This window comes from Prionailurus viverrinus, chromosome D4 (assembly GCF_022837055.1).
Source record: "Prionailurus viverrinus isolate Anna chromosome D4, UM_Priviv_1.0, whole genome shotgun sequence".
NCBI classification, from domain to species: domain Eukaryota; kingdom Metazoa; phylum Chordata; class Mammalia; order Carnivora; family Felidae; genus Prionailurus; species Prionailurus viverrinus.
Genome location: NC_062573.1, coordinates 32,684,573 through 32,703,593, shown reverse-complemented (window position 1 = coordinate 32,703,593; position 19,021 = coordinate 32,684,573). Strand labels below are relative to the sequence as shown.

Here is a 19,021-nt window from a genome sequence, read left to right as displayed (position 1 = left end):
CAGGCTCCAGGCTCTGAGCTGTTGTCAGCACTGAGCCTGACGTGGGGCTCAAACTCAAGAGCTGTGAGATCATGACCTGAGCCAAAGTCGGTCGCTTAACCGACTGAGCCACCCAGGCGCCCCTTTTTGTTCTTTATTAATAATTATTAATAAAATATTTAAAATTTTTGAATGATATTCATTTATTAGTCATTGTTTTAAGAAACTTCAATTCTATGACACAAAAATTCATGTTGGATCCTATGTTCACATATAATACTTGGTTTTAATGGCTGCATAGCTGAAAACCTAACTCTTATGACAACAGATCCCAATGGATAAAAAGACACTTTCTACATTACGATTTTTCAGGGTGCCTGGGTGGCTCTCGGTTAAGCAACTGATTTCATGTCAGGTCATGATCTTGTGGTTTGTGGGTTCAAGCCCTGAGTTGGGCTCTGTGCTGACAGCTCAAAGCCTGGAGCCTGCTTCAGATTCTGTGTCTCCTTCCCTCTCTGCCCCTCCGCCGCCCACACTCTGTGTCTCTCTCCTTCAAAAATAAATTAAACATTAACATTTAATATAATTTAATTAACATTTAAAAAGAAGTGTTTGGTTTTCACTTTTAAAAAAAATTATGGGGGCGCCTGGGTGGCGCAGTCGGTTAAGCGGCTGACTTCAGCCAGGTCATGATCTCGCGGTCCAGGAGTTCGAGCCCCGCGTCGGGCTCTGGGCTGATGCCTCAGAGCCTGGAGCCTGTTTCCAATTCTGTGTCTCCCTCTCTCTCTGCCCCTCCCCTGTTCATGCTCTGTCTCTCTCTGTCCCAAAAATAAATAAACGTTGAAAAAAAAATTATGATTTTTTTAATCCCAACCACCAATTATGCAAAGGCTTTTGTTGAAATTAGGCTCATAAATTCCCAGCATCTCTGATGTCAATTAGTTCTTACAAATTAATCAAACCCACTGACTTTCTCTTCTGGAAACTTTTATACCAGTTAGAAAATTCTGGTTTTTGAAGTACAGAGCTGTCAAGGTTTTTGTGGTTGAGACACATTGTTTTCAACAACAAAATCATATAATGATAGAAACATTTCCAAACACCCATTTTCAAGATGTTTCTCCATAGCAAGAGGTCTTTTGAAAAGCAGATATTTTCTCTCTCGTTGATAAAATATCACCTTTGCCTTGAAGAAGGAGATAAACTTTTATTTTAAATAGCTGCTAGTGTCACAGAAAAGGCCAGTGAATTTAGAATCATTATTGAAAAACAAAAATGTGTTATACATCTTTAAAAAGGACCATTCTTTTGTCACAAGATGACCAGAAAACATCTTTTCTCATGGCCATGTACTTTCTTTTTACAAAGTTTGGGATGATTCTACTATTGAAGTCCTTGTTTGTATCAATTAACCACTTAAATGACCTCCTGTGGCACTTTGTACCCTTCTGGCTTCAATTCTTTCCTACACAAAATTGAATATGAATAGCAGAGAATGGATTTCACATGCGCAGCTAATACTCTAGTCTTACCTCAGAATTATTTTTCATTCTAATGAAAGCAACTGCTCCATTAGTGGTTACACATAGGTATAAAACATTATATTTTATTGAAGAATTCATTTCCCATATGACTGTGGCTGACAGTTTCATGTCCTGTGCAGTGTGTTCAAACACAGATGCCTCATACCTTGGATGTTCAGTTTCACTGGGTTATTTTGCCAGCAGTAGACAGCATGTGTGAATATTTGTCCATCATCAGGAATCCAGAGGCCAATATCTAACCTTTCCCCTTCACCAAAAGAAAGAAGCTGTTTTATTAACAATAGATACAGGCAAGAAAGCATCAATTATAATGACAAGAAAGTACAAGAAAAAGCAAGTGAGAAAAAAGATGATCATTGGTGGGATTATTTAACCCCTTTCTCCTGATCACAGCTACTCTGCAGAAAATGCAGAGCATAATCACTTTGAAGAGCCCTGAATATGGGTTATTTTAGCTCCCTAGTCAGGATCTAATGCATCTGAATGAAATGCACTTTTTTTTTTTTTTAATCCCTTTTCTGAGTCCTTTGTTCTCAAGGAATATCACAGTAACGAGCTGGATACCCAAAGTACAGTTATTATTTCTAAATGCTCCAATGGCTCGGCCTACATATGCTCTCAAAATATTTGAGTCACTGGAGGAAATTAAGAAAACCTACCAGAGGATTAGAAGGGATTTCCAAAGAAATCATATTTTCACCTCAAATCAAAAACTCTTAGTCTGCCTTGACTACAAGCCTTGGCTCTTATTCTCACCATATGTGCAATATTTTGGATGTTTCTCACTGATATAAAGAACTGAAATTTAATTTCAAAAGGCTGAATAGACATGACATTTACCAAATTAAAAGAAAGCACAATCTCCATCCATACACTCTTCATACAAATACCTTTCAGTCTTAAAATTTAACAAAGCTCCTCTGATTGCACATGGAATTTACACCTGAACCTAGTGTGACATCTCTAGTGGGTGGGTCTTTCCTTGCCATTGGTAAGTGAGTGGAGTCTTTGGTAAAGTTTATCAATCTTATGTATGTATTTATTAGCAGTATTGCTTTCTGTTCCTTAGGGTAGGGTGCCTGGACATCTTTACTTCTCAAGCCTGTTTGGAGGTGAGAGTATTTGATTCAGCAGACATGTGCTGAGCTCCTGCTTTGTACAAAGATTCAGTTTCAGTTTTGTGAGGGTTTCAAAAATGAAGAGGTTCCTACCTACAAGAACTTCCTCAGGGAAGATGAGATACATTCATTTTTTTTTTTTTTTAATGCTGGGAAAGTCAACAATATAAGAGTTACTAAGTGTTAAAAGGGCTTAGTTCCAAAATTCTAAACTATTACATTGTAATAATTAATTAGCTGAATAATCCAGGCTAAAAGCTAAATCTTCTCTTCTCAGATCAAAACTAAAGTTTCTACAGGTTTAAAGTACAGAAGTAAAATGTATAAGGAGGCAGAAGAGACAAATGGGATAAGTATACTGAAGCATAACTGGGCTTTTAACCCCTGAATAAATATGATCTAACTCTGTGCTTCCCAGTGTAAAAAGGCACAAAGTAGAGAAGGGGCTGGATTTTTTAATGACAGGATCTCATGGATAGCACTGAGTCTGAATCATCAGGATCCACTGTCTAGTTATGGATCAGTCAAATGCAGATACTGGACCCAAGATGAGTGAACTCTCAGTGACAAGGTAATACTAAATGGACTGGACCAGTTCCTAAACCCAGAAAGCTAATCCCTCATTCTTCATTCAAACCATGATTTATTCTGAAACAAATTTTAAGCTGCTTAGAAATATGCAAACATGTTACAAGAAAAGATAAATCCAAAATAAAAACATAACGCAGGGGCGCCTGGGTGGCTCAGCTGGTTAAGCATCCAACTTTGGTTCAGGTCATGATCTCATGGTTTGTGAGTTTGAGCCCTGCATCGGGCTCTGTGCTAACAGCTTAGAGCCTGGAGCCTGCTTCAAATTCTGTGTCTCCTCCTCTCTCTGCCCCTCCCATGCTCATGCTCTGTCTCTCTCTGTCTCTCAATAATAAATAAACATTTTTAAAAAATTTTTAAACAAAACAAAACATAAGGCAAAGAGCAAATAAAACTAAGAAAGCAAGATGGCATTGGGAGTGAAGTCAGCCCACAGAGTAGAGCAGGAGTCCCTGTGTTCTTTCTTGAGTAGCCTCCTCATTGCTGGAATAAAGAGGCAAACCCAGTTAGTTACATGATGCACTGCCACCATCCTGGTTATTAAGAAAATAAAGAAGCCAAACAATGATCAGAAAATTATCCAGAGAGTGCCTGGGTGGCTCAGTGGGTTAAGCGTCTAACTCTTGATTTCAGCTCAGGTCATGATCTCACAGTAGTGAGACTGAACCCCGTGTTGGACTCTGTGCTGACAGTGGGAAGCCTGCTTGGGATTCTCTATCTCCATCTCTCTCTCTGCCCCTCCCGTGCTCTTGTGCTTTCTCTATCTCTCTCTCTCTCAAAATAAATAAATAAATATTTTTTCTTAAAGTGTGGAGTAATTAAACCATGCTTTCTTTATCAGTTTGCAAGATCCACTCTGAGAGAATCAAAGGTCAGTTACAAGATCAGTTTAGGGCCCAACAAAAAGGATCTGAGAGCTCATGGCACCACGTCATGAGCCTAGATTCAGAAACACAAAGTCATGACTCTACGAACTCCTTTGTAACATGATTAATGACATGATTCAGACCGTATAAGGTAAAACAAGTAATACCAGTGCTAATTCCACCCCAAGCATCACATTTCAGTGCTTTTTTAATTTGGTTTTGTTCATTTATGTTAGTTTATGTTTCAGATGAAAAGTTTCTAGAAAACAGGTTACAGGGCAGTTATAGGCTGAACTGTGACCCCCTAATTCATATGTTGAAATCCTAATCCCCAGCACCTCAGAATGTGAATGTATTTGGATATAGGACCTTTTAAAGATGTACTTAAGGAAAAATGAAGACATATGGGTGGGCCCTAATCCAAATATGACTGATGTTCTTATAAGAAGAGATTAGGACACAAACATGCATGGAGGAGTTTCATGTGAAAACACCAGAAAAAGATGGCCATCTGCAAGCCAAGGAGAGAGGTTTCAGAATAAAACTAACCTAGCTGACATGTTGATCTTGAACTTCTAGCTTCTAGAACTGTGAAGAAATAAATTTCTGTTGTTCAAGCCATCCAGTCTGTGGTATTTGTTATGACAGCCCTAGAAAATGAATACAAGAGCTATTTAAATTTCTCTGAATAGGGTCAAGTCTCAAGACTATATGTAAAATAGGTGCCTTTAGTGGGGCAGGCAGAAACGCAACAGATGGACAGGACTTTGGGGTTGTAGGTATGGCATTTAAAAATCAGGAATCGAATCAGGCATGGTCAGAGAGGATAAAAGATTTATTATCTCTTATCTTACATATTAAGATTTCTCAATGTTCTCAGAAGTAAGTCTATGGTGGGAGGTAAGAGGCAGGAAGGACTTCTGGGCCACTTTGATACCATTGGGGGTTTAGGAGAGATTATGTTGAGAATTAGAGAGATTTGGACTACTGTCTAGTCTAAAAGCAGTGATTTTAAATAACACAGTCCATTGCTATACCTTGGTCTTAACAATGTTCAAGGAGAAATAAGGTTGTAATAATAGAATGCTCCATATGTATCTGTTTTTGCCCCCACTATTGCAGGACTTCTTACCCTGCCGTTGGTCTCTTACCCCTCCTCTTTGTTTCAAGTGATTCCCAGGGAGAGATTCTTCCATGAACACAGGCTTCTCATGATCTCTATCACTGTCTATCTAATTGTCTATTATTTACAACATTTTAAAGACCTGTTTAGGGGCCCCTGGGTGGCTCAGGTCATGATCTCACAGCTTGTGAGTTTGAACCCTGTGTTGGGCTCTGAGCTGTCACAGCACAGCTGTGCTGACAGCTCAGAGCCTGGAGCCTCCTTCAGATTCTGTGTCTCCCTCTCTCTGTGTCCCTCCTCTGCTCACACTCTGTCTCTCTGTCTCTCAAAAAATCAATAAACATTAAAAATTAAATTGAAAAAAAAGACCTGTTTAATATGTTTCATAAGTTTTAAGGTAGTTTGGATGTCTAAATTTTATATATATTTCATAATAAGAGTAATATAATAACAATAAAAGAAAATTTGAAAAGAGATAAAAGAAAAAAAATCACCCATAGTCTCATCATTCTAAGGTAATTGCTAGCATTTGATTGATTTTCCTTTCAACTTTTTTACTCCATGCATAAGAACTTTTCACCAAAAGTTGTAATTTTAATATATACACAACCTTCTATACTCCTTAAAAAAATAAACTTAATATTGTATCATAAGCCTTTGTCAATGGTGCAACAGAATTTTCTTAAACATCATTTTAATGATATATAATATAGCATAGAGCTGACACAATAGTTTACTTATCAGTTTCCCAATTCCCAATTAGGTTATTTCAAATTCTTTAAAAATAAAGAACTATAAACAACATGGATGTCTTTGACAATGGATATGTTTGAACATATTTCTTTTCTTCCTATTTTGCATTTCTCCCTTGGAACACATTCCCATTGTCTGAATTACTGTGTGAAGGGGCAGGCTAATTTTTATGCAGATGCTTAGAGAATGCCCTACTGTTGGCGATAGGATCTGCTATAGATAATTTGTATAGAGGCCACTATTCTCATTTTAACCTATGCCAAGATCCGCAGTGGCTTGGGAATACTACCATTGCCTTTTGGGGGAATCATCTATCTAGTTCATAGATAGTGCATTTTGCTTGATAAGTTTGCAGGATCAGTCTGGTGAAATTCAAGATAAAGATGGGATCAGAGTACGTCTAAGACTCACACAAAGGGTTGATAGAAGTCTACTTCATATCCTCAAGGACACTTCGTGTATCAGTGAATGAGAGAGTGAGCTCAGGAAAGCAGGCCTCAGAGAAGCAGCTCTGTTGCACTAGTCAGGGAGGAGACCCTGGGACTCGGTAACTGTGTCACTGGCTGTGGGTCTTGCTTGGGGCACAATATATCAAGTTTTCACCCACCTGGGTCTCGATTTCATGAACAGTGAGAGCAAGACCTGAGTCAAAATCAAAAGTCAGATGCTTAACCAACTGAGCCACTCAAGTGTCCCCATGAACACTTCTGGATACCCACTGTGTCCACGTTGCCTTCTCTGCTAGGAGTTATTGGAAACAAAGACAAGACTACCCAGTGGATTTGGTCCGTACCTTCAAACAGCCCTTTAGGCTGTTTTAGAAATAATAGCAGAAGTGAAAAGGCTACCCTCACTACATACACACTTAAGTGTCTACTGGATTCACAGTTATCATAGATGAGACAAAATGATAAGAAAAATCGCCCAAACTTTCAATAAGTAGCAGGACTTGACAGCCTGACCACAAGTATATCTCCAGAAGAAATTTCCATTAGCCTTTACGCTTTTCCCCTTGAGAGAACAAGTTATAACACCTTCTTCAAAGTCTCATAGCCTTTCCTTTTTAAATACTAATCCTTTATTCTGACTGCAAAAGTTTTTCACTAATGATAGCTATCACATCTAAGCGAACATTTAAAATATGGACTTAAAAAAAAAGACATTTTTGCCTGCAAACCACTCATTTTCAAAACCATCATCAGAAAGATGTCTGAATTGGTCACTGCTAGGAAGATCCACCTTAACAATCTCAAAGCAAGTTTTCTTCCCCTCCTGCCAATCCAGCATCATGTCTCCCTTTCCAATCTCAAAAAACTAATTTTCAGAAATAAATCCATGTGTAAATCAAAGTATGCCTGTAGCTTGTCATTTCAACAAATAAAGTGACAAACATTTGTTAGATGCTTTCTATGTGCCTAGCCATGTTCTAAGTGCTCAGAAGCACAAAAGAACCACAAGGAATCTCTGGTTCCATTGAAAACTTATTCTGTCACATTGAAAATGCCTCAAAGTTTCCAAAGAGAAAAAAAGAGACAGAACCTCTTCAGGAAACTTTTTTCCCATTGTGAGCCTTTGAAGCTCATGTTAAATACTAAAGAAGAGTTTTTGAAATGTAGATTCTTTTTTTTTTTTTTTGCATTTATTTTTATTTTTTTAATATATGAAATTTATTGTCAAATTGGTTTCCATACAACACCCAGTGCTCATCCCAAAAGATGCCCTCTTCAATACCCATCACCTACCCTCCCTTCCCTCCCACACCCATCAACCCTCAGTTTGTTCTCAGTTTTTAAGAGTCTCTTATGCTTTGGCTCTCTCCCACTCTAACCGCCCCCCTTTTTCATTCCCCTCCCCCATGGGTTTCTGTTAAGTTTCTCAGGATCCATATAAGAGTGAAAACATATGGGATCTTTCTTTCTCTGTATGGCTTATTTCACTTAGCATCACACTCTCCAGTTCCATCCACGTTGCTACAAAGGGCCATATTTCATTCTTTCTCATTGCCACGTAGTACTCCATTGTGTATATGAACCACAATTTCTTTATCCATTCATCACTTGATGGACATTTAGGCTGTTTCCACAATTTGGCTATTGTTGAGAGTGCTGCTATAAACATTGGGGTACAAGTGCCCCTATGCATCAGTACTCCTGTATCCCTTGGGTAAATTCCTAGCAGTGCTACTGCTGGGTCATAGGGTAGGTCTATTTTTAATTTTTTGAGGAACCTCTACACTGTTTTCCAGAGTGGCTGCACCAATTTGCATTCCCACCAACAGTGCAAGAGGGTTCCTGTTTCTCCACATCCTCTCTAGCATCTATAGTCTCCTGATTTGTTCATTTTGGCCACTCTGACTGGCGTGAGGTGATATCTGAATGTGGTTTTGATTTGTATTTCCCTGATGAGGAGCGATGTTGAGCATCTTTTCAGGTGCCTGTTGGCCATCTGGATGTCTTCTTTAGAGAAGTGTCTATTCATGTTTTCTGCCCACTTCTTCACTGGATTATTTGTTTTTTGGGTGTGGAGTTTGGTGAGCTCTTTATAGATTTTGGATACTAGCCCTTTGTCCGATATGTCATGAAATGTAGATTCTTCAAGGGGAAAATAAAAGGTTGGCCTGAGGTTTGAAAGAGAGGTTGTCACAGCCACCATAAGGCATTCTTCAGGGAAAACAGTGCTTTCAGTGTTTATGAGTTATTCATTAGAGAGGCAGGGTCGAGCTGGCTGACACTGTGGGTGCTAAGGCAAAACTTTCATCCTGGCTGCAAGGTAAGAGCTATAAATCCAGGTAAGGGCTGCCATGCATTTCTGGAGGGCAATTCTAAATCTCAAAAATGTAGAGAAACAGACAGGGAACAGGAGACATCAGAGACAGAGAAGGCTTTGCTGTTTTGTCCACAAAAGGAAATGGCATGTGCCAGAGGCAGAGCTGCTCAAGGCTTCATTAGGCAAAGAGGAGACCACATTTTGAGAAGACAATCACAGGAATCAGAGCAGCTGCCATAATTTTTTTTTAATGTTTATTTCTTTTGAGAGAGAGAGAGAGAGGGGGACAGAGGATCTGTGCTGACAGCAGAGAGCCTGACGAGGGGCTTGAACTCATGAACTGTAAGATCATGACCCGAGCAGAAGTACGACACTTAAGTAACTGACAGCCACCCAGGCACCCCGCAGCTACCATAATTTTTAAAACTCAAAGGCTAGAATGGTAGAGCCTCAAGATTCTGCCTCAAATAAAATAAAATATTCAGAGTTAGTCTGAGACCCAAGTTTATTAAGCAGATGAGGCTGAAAGATACGTGATTAATTGAAATATGTTATAGGCACCCCTCACTTTGCACTGTTCCAACATGTACAAATTTCATTTACCATGCTTTAGTTAAACCATTCAACAAAACAGTTGAACGCCATTCAACAAAACAGTTCAAATTTTAGTTAACACCGTATATTAATTGTGAGTAATCACATAAAGTGCAAACTTTGCTACTAACCTTCAGCCCACAAATCACTATATAACAGATGGGTATCATGATCAGTGACCAATGACATCACTTCTTTCCGGGTCTGTCAGTGACTGACCACTACACCTTTGTTATTCATTTCTTGCACAGACAGTAAAGAGTACAGTTGTGGTGCCTCCTTGTCTCCCTGTGATAAATTCACACAGTATTTTATAACAAGGATTAAAGGGCAACAAAGAGACAAAAAGTGATAATGCTAGAAGTGAAAGTTGGATGCAATTAGATCTGAAAAAATGGCAACAGAGAAGCAAAGATAAGATGAGATCTAGGCTTTCATGAAGCTATGATATAAACTATGTTGACAAAATTCAATGAATATAAAAAACAGCGTACAGTTGCTCCAACACATTTCAGTTTAAATGGTAGTAGAAGCAGAAAGCCAATCGCGGTTGAAATGGAGCATGTCTACTTTGGATTGCAGGCTGCAATCAAAGATAATCCAGATCGGTTCGGATCACATTCAAGCCAAAGTGTTAAAGTTAGCTGCCAGATTGAAAGAAAAATGTAATTACAGGGAGACCGAAAAAGAACCTTTTACTGCCAGTAAAGGTTGTTGTCACTGTTTCAGATGTTGGCATAAATTGATTAATGTTAAACTATCTGATGAAGCAGCTAGTACAGATAAGGATGCTGCTGTGAAATTTGGACCCAGATTGCAAGGATTAGTTAAGGCAGGTAGTTAAGATGCTCTCACATATGAAAGTGGCTGTGACAAAAGCATGAGGAGGTACCAGAGGAAGTGACATCAGCAAAAGACACCCTCAAGTTAAAGGAACTCTCAAAGATATTTCACAACAATGAAAACAAAAAGAATAAAATATTGAAAGCTGATTCAAACTTGGAAAGGATTATGACCATTTGCAGGCGTAATATACTGATACATGCTACAACATGAATATACCTTGAAACATTAAGCTAAGTGAAAGAAGCCAGTCACAGAAGACTACATACTTTATGATTCCATTAATATGAAATGTCTAGAATAAACAAATCTATAGATACAAAAAGTAGGGGCACCTGGGTGACTCAGTCAGTTGAACGCCCCACTTCAGCTCAGGTCAGCTCAGGGGTGGTGAGTTGGAGCCCACATCAGACTCTCTGCTGTGAGGTGGGAGCCCTTTCCAGCTTCAGATTCTCTGTCCCCTCCCCCCTTTCTCTGTTCCCCTCCCCCCTCTCTCGGCTCCCCCCCACCTCCCCTCCAGTGTACGTGCACTTTTTCTCTCAAAAATAAGTAAACATTTAAAGGGCCAAGTTCCAAAGAAAAGGAACCCTTAATAAAGTGAGTCTAGTATTCTGTTTATCTCTTTCCCCCTCAAGCAAATGATGATTCTTAGCATGGTAGGGGTTCTAGTGGGTCGGGGAGTGGGAAAGCTGAGAAGTCAGGCCAAGAACAGATACTACAGGCAGAGAAGCCAGTACTCATGGAGATAGAAAGGAAACACAGGAGTCAGGGCTTGCAGAAGAAATCAGGCCTTAAATAGCCAAGACCCTTAAGTGGGGAGGCCTAGGAAAGAAAGCCTAAAATTCAGGAATTTCCCTTCAAGACTAATAAAACTGAAGATACTTTATATTTAGCAAGACTAATCAAGAAAAATGAGAAAAGGCACAGAATACCAATAACAAAAATTAAAATGGAGACCTCACCACAGAAGCTGCAGACCTCAAAGAGATACCAATGGAATATTAGAACAACTCTGTGCCATAAATTGGAAAGTTTAGATGAAATGGACGAATCCCTAAAAAAATAAGACTGACTACAACTGATGCAGGAAGAAACATAAAATCCAAATAAAGCTGTAGCTATTAAAGACACTAAATCAATCATTTAAAAATCTTTCCACAGAAAAATCTCCAGATACAGCTGGCTTCACTGATGAATTCTTCCATTTAAGGAAAAACAAACACCAGTACTAAGAAAACCTATCTCAGAGAAAACAATCTATAAATAAGAGAATGTGTCAAGTTTACCAGTAAACAAGGTCAATATACAAAAAAAATAAAATACCAAAATAAACTATTAGAAAATGAGAGTTGAAGAAGGACACAATAGGAATTCCTACCTCTCCCTTCCCTAGTGGAGCTCAGACTTTATTTATTTATTTATACATGCATAATCATCTGATGCTGAATTTAACACTTCGAAGGAAGTCATAAGAGAAATCTGTACGTAAATGGTTGGACTTTAGTTTATCCAACAAACACGAATATATGCATGTTTTCCATTTACAGAGGCCTTCAGAACTACTCTTCAGGCCTTCAACTGCAAGGAAACATATCTCAGGTGCTACAATAGTTCCAGATATGTCTGCCTGAGCTCTAGGGGAGGAAAAAGGAAGTTAAATCATACAGCTAATACGATTCACAGGCTCATCCTCACTTTATTTTCAAGGGGAACCCTTGTTTTAAAGGGGCACTGATTCTGTAAGGAGACGTTTGTGAGGCCCAGGTGGACAACTCCCCAAAAATGTAGATGGAAGAGTAAAGGCCAGAGGCCAAGAAGCCAGGCTGGTAAGCCTCTGAATTTGGTGGAAAGCCTGTTTTAAAAACGGTTAACATTTCCCTCCCACCACTGCGTCAATGACTGGAAAAATTATTATTGACAAAAATAACAAAAGGTTATTAATGCCATTAATATCTAAGGAATATACAAATATCAATTCAAGACCTCTAAGACCCAAAATACAAATGGACATCAATCCTTAACAAAATTTACTGAAAAAAAATATTAACACACATGTCCAATAACCATCTCAAAAGTGTTTCCCTGGGGTAGAAATCAAAATTAAAATTAAAACGAGTTACCTACCTATGTGGAATTTAAGATACAAAACAGATGAACGTAAGGGAAGGGAAGCAAAAATAGATAAAAACAGAGAGGGAGACAAACCATAAGAGACTCCTAAATACAGAGAACAAACTGAGGGGTGCGGGTGGGATGTTGGCAGGGGGAAGGGCTAATGGGGAGACGGGCATTAGCAAGGACACTGGTTGGGATGAGCACTGGGTGTTATATGTAAGTGATGAGTCACTAAATTCTATTCCTAAAAAAAAAAAGAAAAATACTTTTCAAGTAAATCAAAAATTTGTAAAGTACATTACCCAAACTATTTACAATTCCATGTAGTGTAGGTTAGGGGAATATCATGTGCATTTCTCTATTTCTTCTGTACATCTATACAAACTTGGAACTGAATAGCACAAGCCTACTCCTTATGTGCCTCTCTCATGATGTAAGAGCAATAATGACAAATTTCTCTTCCATGAATATAGAATTTCCATGGAATGTTCCAACAGTTCGGCTGCCTCACAGTGTAAGTCACAGGACTCATTTTTATCAAACCTGACTGTAGCAAATTTCTGGCAGATTTAGCTGGTATATCATATTATTTAAATGTATAGCATGTGTTTATACATATACATACATTCCATGTCAGCCCCTGATTTGTCATCTTTTTGTCACTTTAGTTTTGCAGCATAAGGATGTTGGTAACATTTCACATTTTCATCTTCATGTAAATCAAGTTTCTCTGGTATTATGTGAACCAGTGTATTTACCACTTTTGTGTTTGGCTGTTACAAATATTTCATAAAATAGAATATAAAATATAAATATAAATATAAATATAAATATAAATATAAATATAAATATAAATAAATAAATTGGGGCTCCTGGATGGCTCAGTCCGTTAAATGTCCGGCTTCAGCTCATATCATGATCTCACAGTTAGTGAGTTCAAGCCCTGCGCTGTGCTCTGTGCTGACAGCTCATAGCCTGGAGCCTGCTTCAGATTCTGTGTCTCCCTCTCTCTGTCACTCCCCTGCTCATGCTTTCTCTCTCTAAGAATAAATAAACATTACAAAAAATTAAATTAAATTAAATTAAATTAAATTAAATTAAATTAAAAAATAAGTAAAACGAGTTACCTGTTTCACCAAACATATTAGTAGAGATTTTTTTTTAACAATCTCTTTTAAATTTGTTTTAAATAAGAGGAGCACTGTCATGTCTACTGGTGGGTGGACTGATGTAGCTTCAAAATCTGTAGAAACTTAACAGAAAAGAGACAATTCTATAACAAGGCTAATTCTAATCTAAATGCTATAAAGAAATAAATGCTGTGGGGATGGGTGGTTAATATGTCCTAGCCAACCTCATGTCTAAATAAGTTAAAATACCTGTTTCTTGAAATAAGTACTGCCCTCCCGCTAGCAAATACTACTATCTTCCTTATGTTGTTGACCTACCTGGCTTTTCTATCATGATTCAAGGATGACCTTAAGAGAGAGCTAAATCTGGCAAACTGCAGTTAATCCTTGAATAACACAGGTTTAAACTGCATGGGTCTAGAACTACTGGGACCTTATGAAGATAAAAAGCTTCTGCACAGCAAAGGAAACAACCAACAAAACTAAAAGGCAACCAACAGAATGGGAAAAGATATTTGCAAATGACATATCAGGCAAAGGGCTAGTATCCAAAATCTATAAAGAGCTCACCAAACTCCACACCCGAAAAACAAATAACCCAGTGAAGAAATGGGCAGAAAACATGAATAGACACTTCTCTAAAGAAGACATCCAATGGCCAACAGGCATATGGAAAGATGCTCAACATCGCTCCTCATCAGGGAAATACAAATCAAAACCACATTCAGATATCACCTCACGCCAGTCAGAGTGGCCAAAATGAACAAATCAGGAGACTATAGATGCTAGAGAGGATGTGGAGAAACAGGAACCCTCTTGCACTGTTGGTGGGAATGCAAATTGGTGCAGCCACTCTGGAAAACAGTGTGGAAGTTCCTCAAAAAATTAAAAATAGACCTACCCTATGACCCAGCAGTAGCACTGCTAGGAATTTACCCAAGGGATACAGGAGTACTGATGCATAGGGGCACTTGTACCCCAATGTTTATAGCAGCACTCTCAACAATAGCCAAATTGTGGAAACAGCCTAAATGTCCATCAAGTGATGAATGGATAAAGAAATTGTGGTTTATATATACAATGGAGTACTACGTGGCAATGAGAAAGAATGAAATATGGCCCTTTGTAGCAACGTGGATGGAACTGGAGAGTGTGATGCTAAGTGAAATAAGCCATACAGAGAAAGAAAGATCCCATATGTTTTCACTCTTATGTGGATCCTGAGAAACTTAACAGAAACCCATGGGGGAGGGGAAGAAAAAAAAAGGGAGTTAGAGTGGGAGAGAGCCAAAGCATAAGAGACTCTTAAAAACTGAGAACAAACTGAGGGTTGATGGGGGGTGGGAGGGAGGGGAGGGTAGGTGATGGGTATTGAAGAGGGCATCTTTTGGGATGAGCACTGGGTGTTGTATGGAAACCAATTTGAAAATAAATTTTATATATTGAAAAGAATAAAAAATTAAAAAAATAAACTGCATGTGTCCACTTATTTATGGATTTTTTTTCAATAAACACCATACAGTGCTGTAAATGTATTTTCCTTATGGTTTTCTTTACAATTTCTTTTCTCTAGCTTATTTTTATTGTAAGAATACAGTATATAATACATATAACATATAAAATATGTGTTAATAGACTGTTCATGTTGTCATTAAGGCTTATAATCAACAGTAGGCTATTAGCAAAGTTTGGGGGGGAGTCAAAATTTATATGCAGATTTTTCGGCTGCACAGAAGATTGGTGCCATTGTTCAAGAGTCAACTGTATATTAAAGAAGAGTTTTGGCAGAACATATTTCAGCATTTAGTCTGACAACATGGTCCCAAGATGCCCCTCCAACACACACACACACACACACACACACACACACACACACACACACACACGTACACACACACACACATACTTCCTGAAACTCTTTCCTTTATTTTCAAAACTTTTCAAAACATACTTCCTGTGAATCCTCCAGCTTCTTTTCAACTACTTTCTCTCTCTGCCAAATAGTTTTCCTCTGTCTGTCCTTTAAATACACCAAAAGGTTTGCATGCTTGGCTTTTTTCTATTTAAGGTTTGTATCTTCTTGATAAGTAGGCTCAGATTCTACTTTTGCTTTAAGAACTATCTCTACACTAACAACTTCCAAATCCATATCTCCAAACCTGCATGAGCTTTCTTCACCAATACTACATCAGTACTTCTTGTATTAACTTCAAATATAACATCTAAAATGCAATTTTCAGGGCGCCTGGGTGGCTCAGTCGGTTAAGGGTCCGACTTCAGCTCAGGTCATGGTCTCACGGTCCGTGAGTTCGAGCCCTGCATTGGGCTCTGTGCTGACAGCTCAGAGCCTGGAGCTTGTTTCCGATTCTGTGTCTCCCTCTCTCTCTGGCCCTCCCCCGTTCACGCTCTGTCTCTGTCTCCAAAATACATAAACGTTAAAAAAAATTTTTTTTGGGGGGGCGCCTGGGTGGCTCAGTCGGTTAAGCGTCCGACTTCAGCTCAGGTCACGATCTCGCAGTCCGTGAGTTTGAGCCCCACGTTGGGCTCTGGGCTGATGGCTCGGAGCCAGGAGCTTCCAATTCTGTGTTTCCCTCTCTCTCTCTGCCCCTCCCCCGTTCAAGCTCTGTCTCTCTCTGTCTCAAAAATAAATAAACGTTAAAAAATTTTTTTAAATAAATAAAATAAAATATTTTTTAAATAAAATGCAAGTTTCCTTTCTGACTCCATCTCACCTACTTTTCCCATATTTATTCACCCATTCATTCAACACATAGTTACCAAGTGCCAGCCATTATTGATGACACATTCTTCCAAGGTAGACACTTGGAAACCAACATTCATTCTTCTCAGCCCTTCTTCTGCTCGGGTAAACTGTGAATCGTAACTCAGAGAGGTCTCTTAGATTCAGCCCATTTCTTCATCCCTACTAACATTTTAGCCCCAGTCATCATAATCTCTCACCAGGATGTCTGCTGCTGCAACTTCCTATACATTTTTCCCTGCCAGTGAAGTCAGTCTGTTTTCCACACAGTTGGCAGAATTATCTTCCTAAAAATAAATCAGGTCATGTCACTCCCTTTTCTGAAAAGCTTTCACAGCACATAGTGGCGGTAGGGTCTTTGAACCAACTGCATTGGAATCAGCTGGGGAGCTCATTAAGCTGTCACTTCCTGAGCCCCAGACGAACTGCATCCATCTCCTTAGAGAGAAGGCCTAGGAATCCCCATTTTTAACAAGTTCCCAGGTGATTCTTGTTTCTACTAAAGGTAGAGGAGACCTACTGGCCTGCAGGAGAGAACCCAAACTCCTTAGGCAGAAATACAAGGTACTTCACCCTCTGGGCCCAAATGGTCTCAGTTCCCTCCACTCAATACCGTGCATCCTACACATCTCTCCTATCTAGACACCTCAGGCCCTCCCATACCTCCACACCATTCTCTATACACAACTCCTCTGCCTCCTTCTTCACCTAGCAAAACCCTGGTCTACCTTCTCCAGTGAATCCTTCCCTAACCACCAACTCTTTCTCCATTAGTATTGTCTCTTCCTCCTTTGTTCTTCTTTCTTCATACCTTCATTGTGGCCAGGCACTAGCCCCACTGAAACATAATTTACCTGTTCATGTGGTGGCCTCCCAAATAGACTGTGACCTAATGGTATTATCCGGCAAGTTAAAAAATCTTCATAAATGTCTAATGGGTTAATTAATTACTTGATTCACTGGGTCAACCAATTTATTTATCTAGTATTCATTTGGGGTCTGTAAGAAAAAGCTAAAATTCTTATACAATAAGGAAAAACAACCTTTGCCATGCAAGCCAGGCCTGCCTCTGGAATTTACAGGTTCTAACCTTATAACAAGTTAGATCATCAAGAAACTCGCTGTTTTAGCTGCACACACTCCTCATAGAATTATCATTTCATGTAATGCTCTATTGTAATGATTAATTTTATGTGTCAACTTACCTGGGCCATGGGGTACCCAGACTTTTGGACAAATATCATTTTTGGTATATCTTAGTGTTTCTGGATGAGATTAACATTTGAATTAGAAGACTGAGTAAAGTAGATTGCCCTCCTCGGGGTGGGTGGGTCTCACTCAATCTACTGAAGAACAGAGTAGAACAAGAAGACTGAATAAGAGGAAACTCCTCTTTATACCATCAGTTTCCCTGGTTCTCGGGCCTTTAGACTCAAACTGGAACTACATACATATTGGCTCTCCTGGGTCTCCAGCTTGCCAAATTGCAGATTTTGGGACCCCCTCAGCCTCCATAATCACTTGACTCAATTCCTTGTAATAAATCTTATTTGTTGATTTCTTTAAATACACATCCTATTCTGTTTCTCTGGAGAACCATGGCCAATATAGTCACGAAGTGGCCATTTGAAAACTATTTCTATATCAATCCCCATTGAAAACTTTGTCTATTAATTTAAATGCTCCACTGAAATAGTAATAGATACAACTTGAGTGTGCTGCTGATGTCCAAATGTATATCACATCCCTGAGTTCCATACTTATGGATTCAAGTGTCCACTTTACATCTCAACTGAATTATCTCATAAGTAACTCAATTTGACCATGTCCAAAATAAAACTCCTGATCTTGCTCTCCAAACCAGCTTATGCCCAGTCTTTGCTATCTTAAAAGATGGATCATCATTCATCCATTTGTTCAAACCAAAAACCTAGAACAATCTCAATTCTCTCTTGTTCTCTTCATGCAGCTAATCAGCAAGTCATATTGATTCTGCTTCAGTCCAAACACTTAATCCCACCTCCACCAACTTCATCCTGGACCAAGTCAGCATTTTCTGTCACTCAGACTTTTGCAATAGTCCCAATAGGGACTCCAGTAGAAGACCCAATTGTTCTCCCTGCTTCCACTTTTGCCTCCTGCTGGCTGTTTTCCGTATAATAGCTAGTGGGAATCAGAATTAGACACTACAAAAGATAACAAAACTTTGCCCCTTCAAAATTTCCAAAAGCTCCCCAATCACACTTGGGGAAAACAATCCAAATCTCTACAAAGCCAAACATGGCTACCTTCTCTAGCTTCATCTCCTACCAGTCCCCTGCCACTCACACAACTGCTATATCCCTCTCCAAGTTTCCTCCAGTCTTACTGGTTGATTCTCAAATATATAAAGTTTTTTCCTATCCCCGGTCCTTGGACCTTGCTGTTTCCTTACCTGAAATGCTCTTTGCATGGCTCTTCTTATCATTCATGGTAAGTGCTCATATGTCACCTCCCCAGAGAGACCTTCCCCCTGCCTCCCCAGCACTCTCTATCCCATTAATGCACTTTGCCTTCAGAGCACTCATCACTATCTAATGAGTTCTTGACTCTCTTCACTAAAAACCTCATGAAGAGAGAGAATTTGTTTTTCTTATACACTTGATATCCATGGTGTCTGGAACACAGCACTTGCACAATAAGTAACTGAATGGACAGATTCTTCTAGTATGTAATACCTAAAAAAATTCAATGTTTGCAAACTGATATGTATCCTATGATGAGACATGGAAATTATATAATTCATCATGTTTCTCTTTTTTCTTAACTTCTAGGAAGCCCAATTCCAAATTTTGTATTTAA

At 39.0% G+C, this 19,021-nt stretch overlaps 1 protein-coding gene across 4 annotated transcripts in view; it reads right to left on the bottom strand.

Annotated features, from left to right (window-relative positions):
* APTX (aprataxin) overlaps nt 1–19,021 on the bottom strand; it is a 338,894-nt gene that overhangs the window by 245,090 nt on the left and 74,783 nt on the right. For 3 of the 4 annotated variants that reach the window (XR_007146386.1, XR_007146385.1, XR_007146390.1), the window contains exon 11: nt 1,669–1,770. The gene's annotated coding sequence lies outside the window, so the exon portion shown is untranslated. Of the gene's footprint in view, nt 1–1,668; nt 1,771–4,721; nt 4,746–19,021 lie in introns of those variants that run through there. The other variant, XR_007146389.1, reaches the window with a different exon arrangement.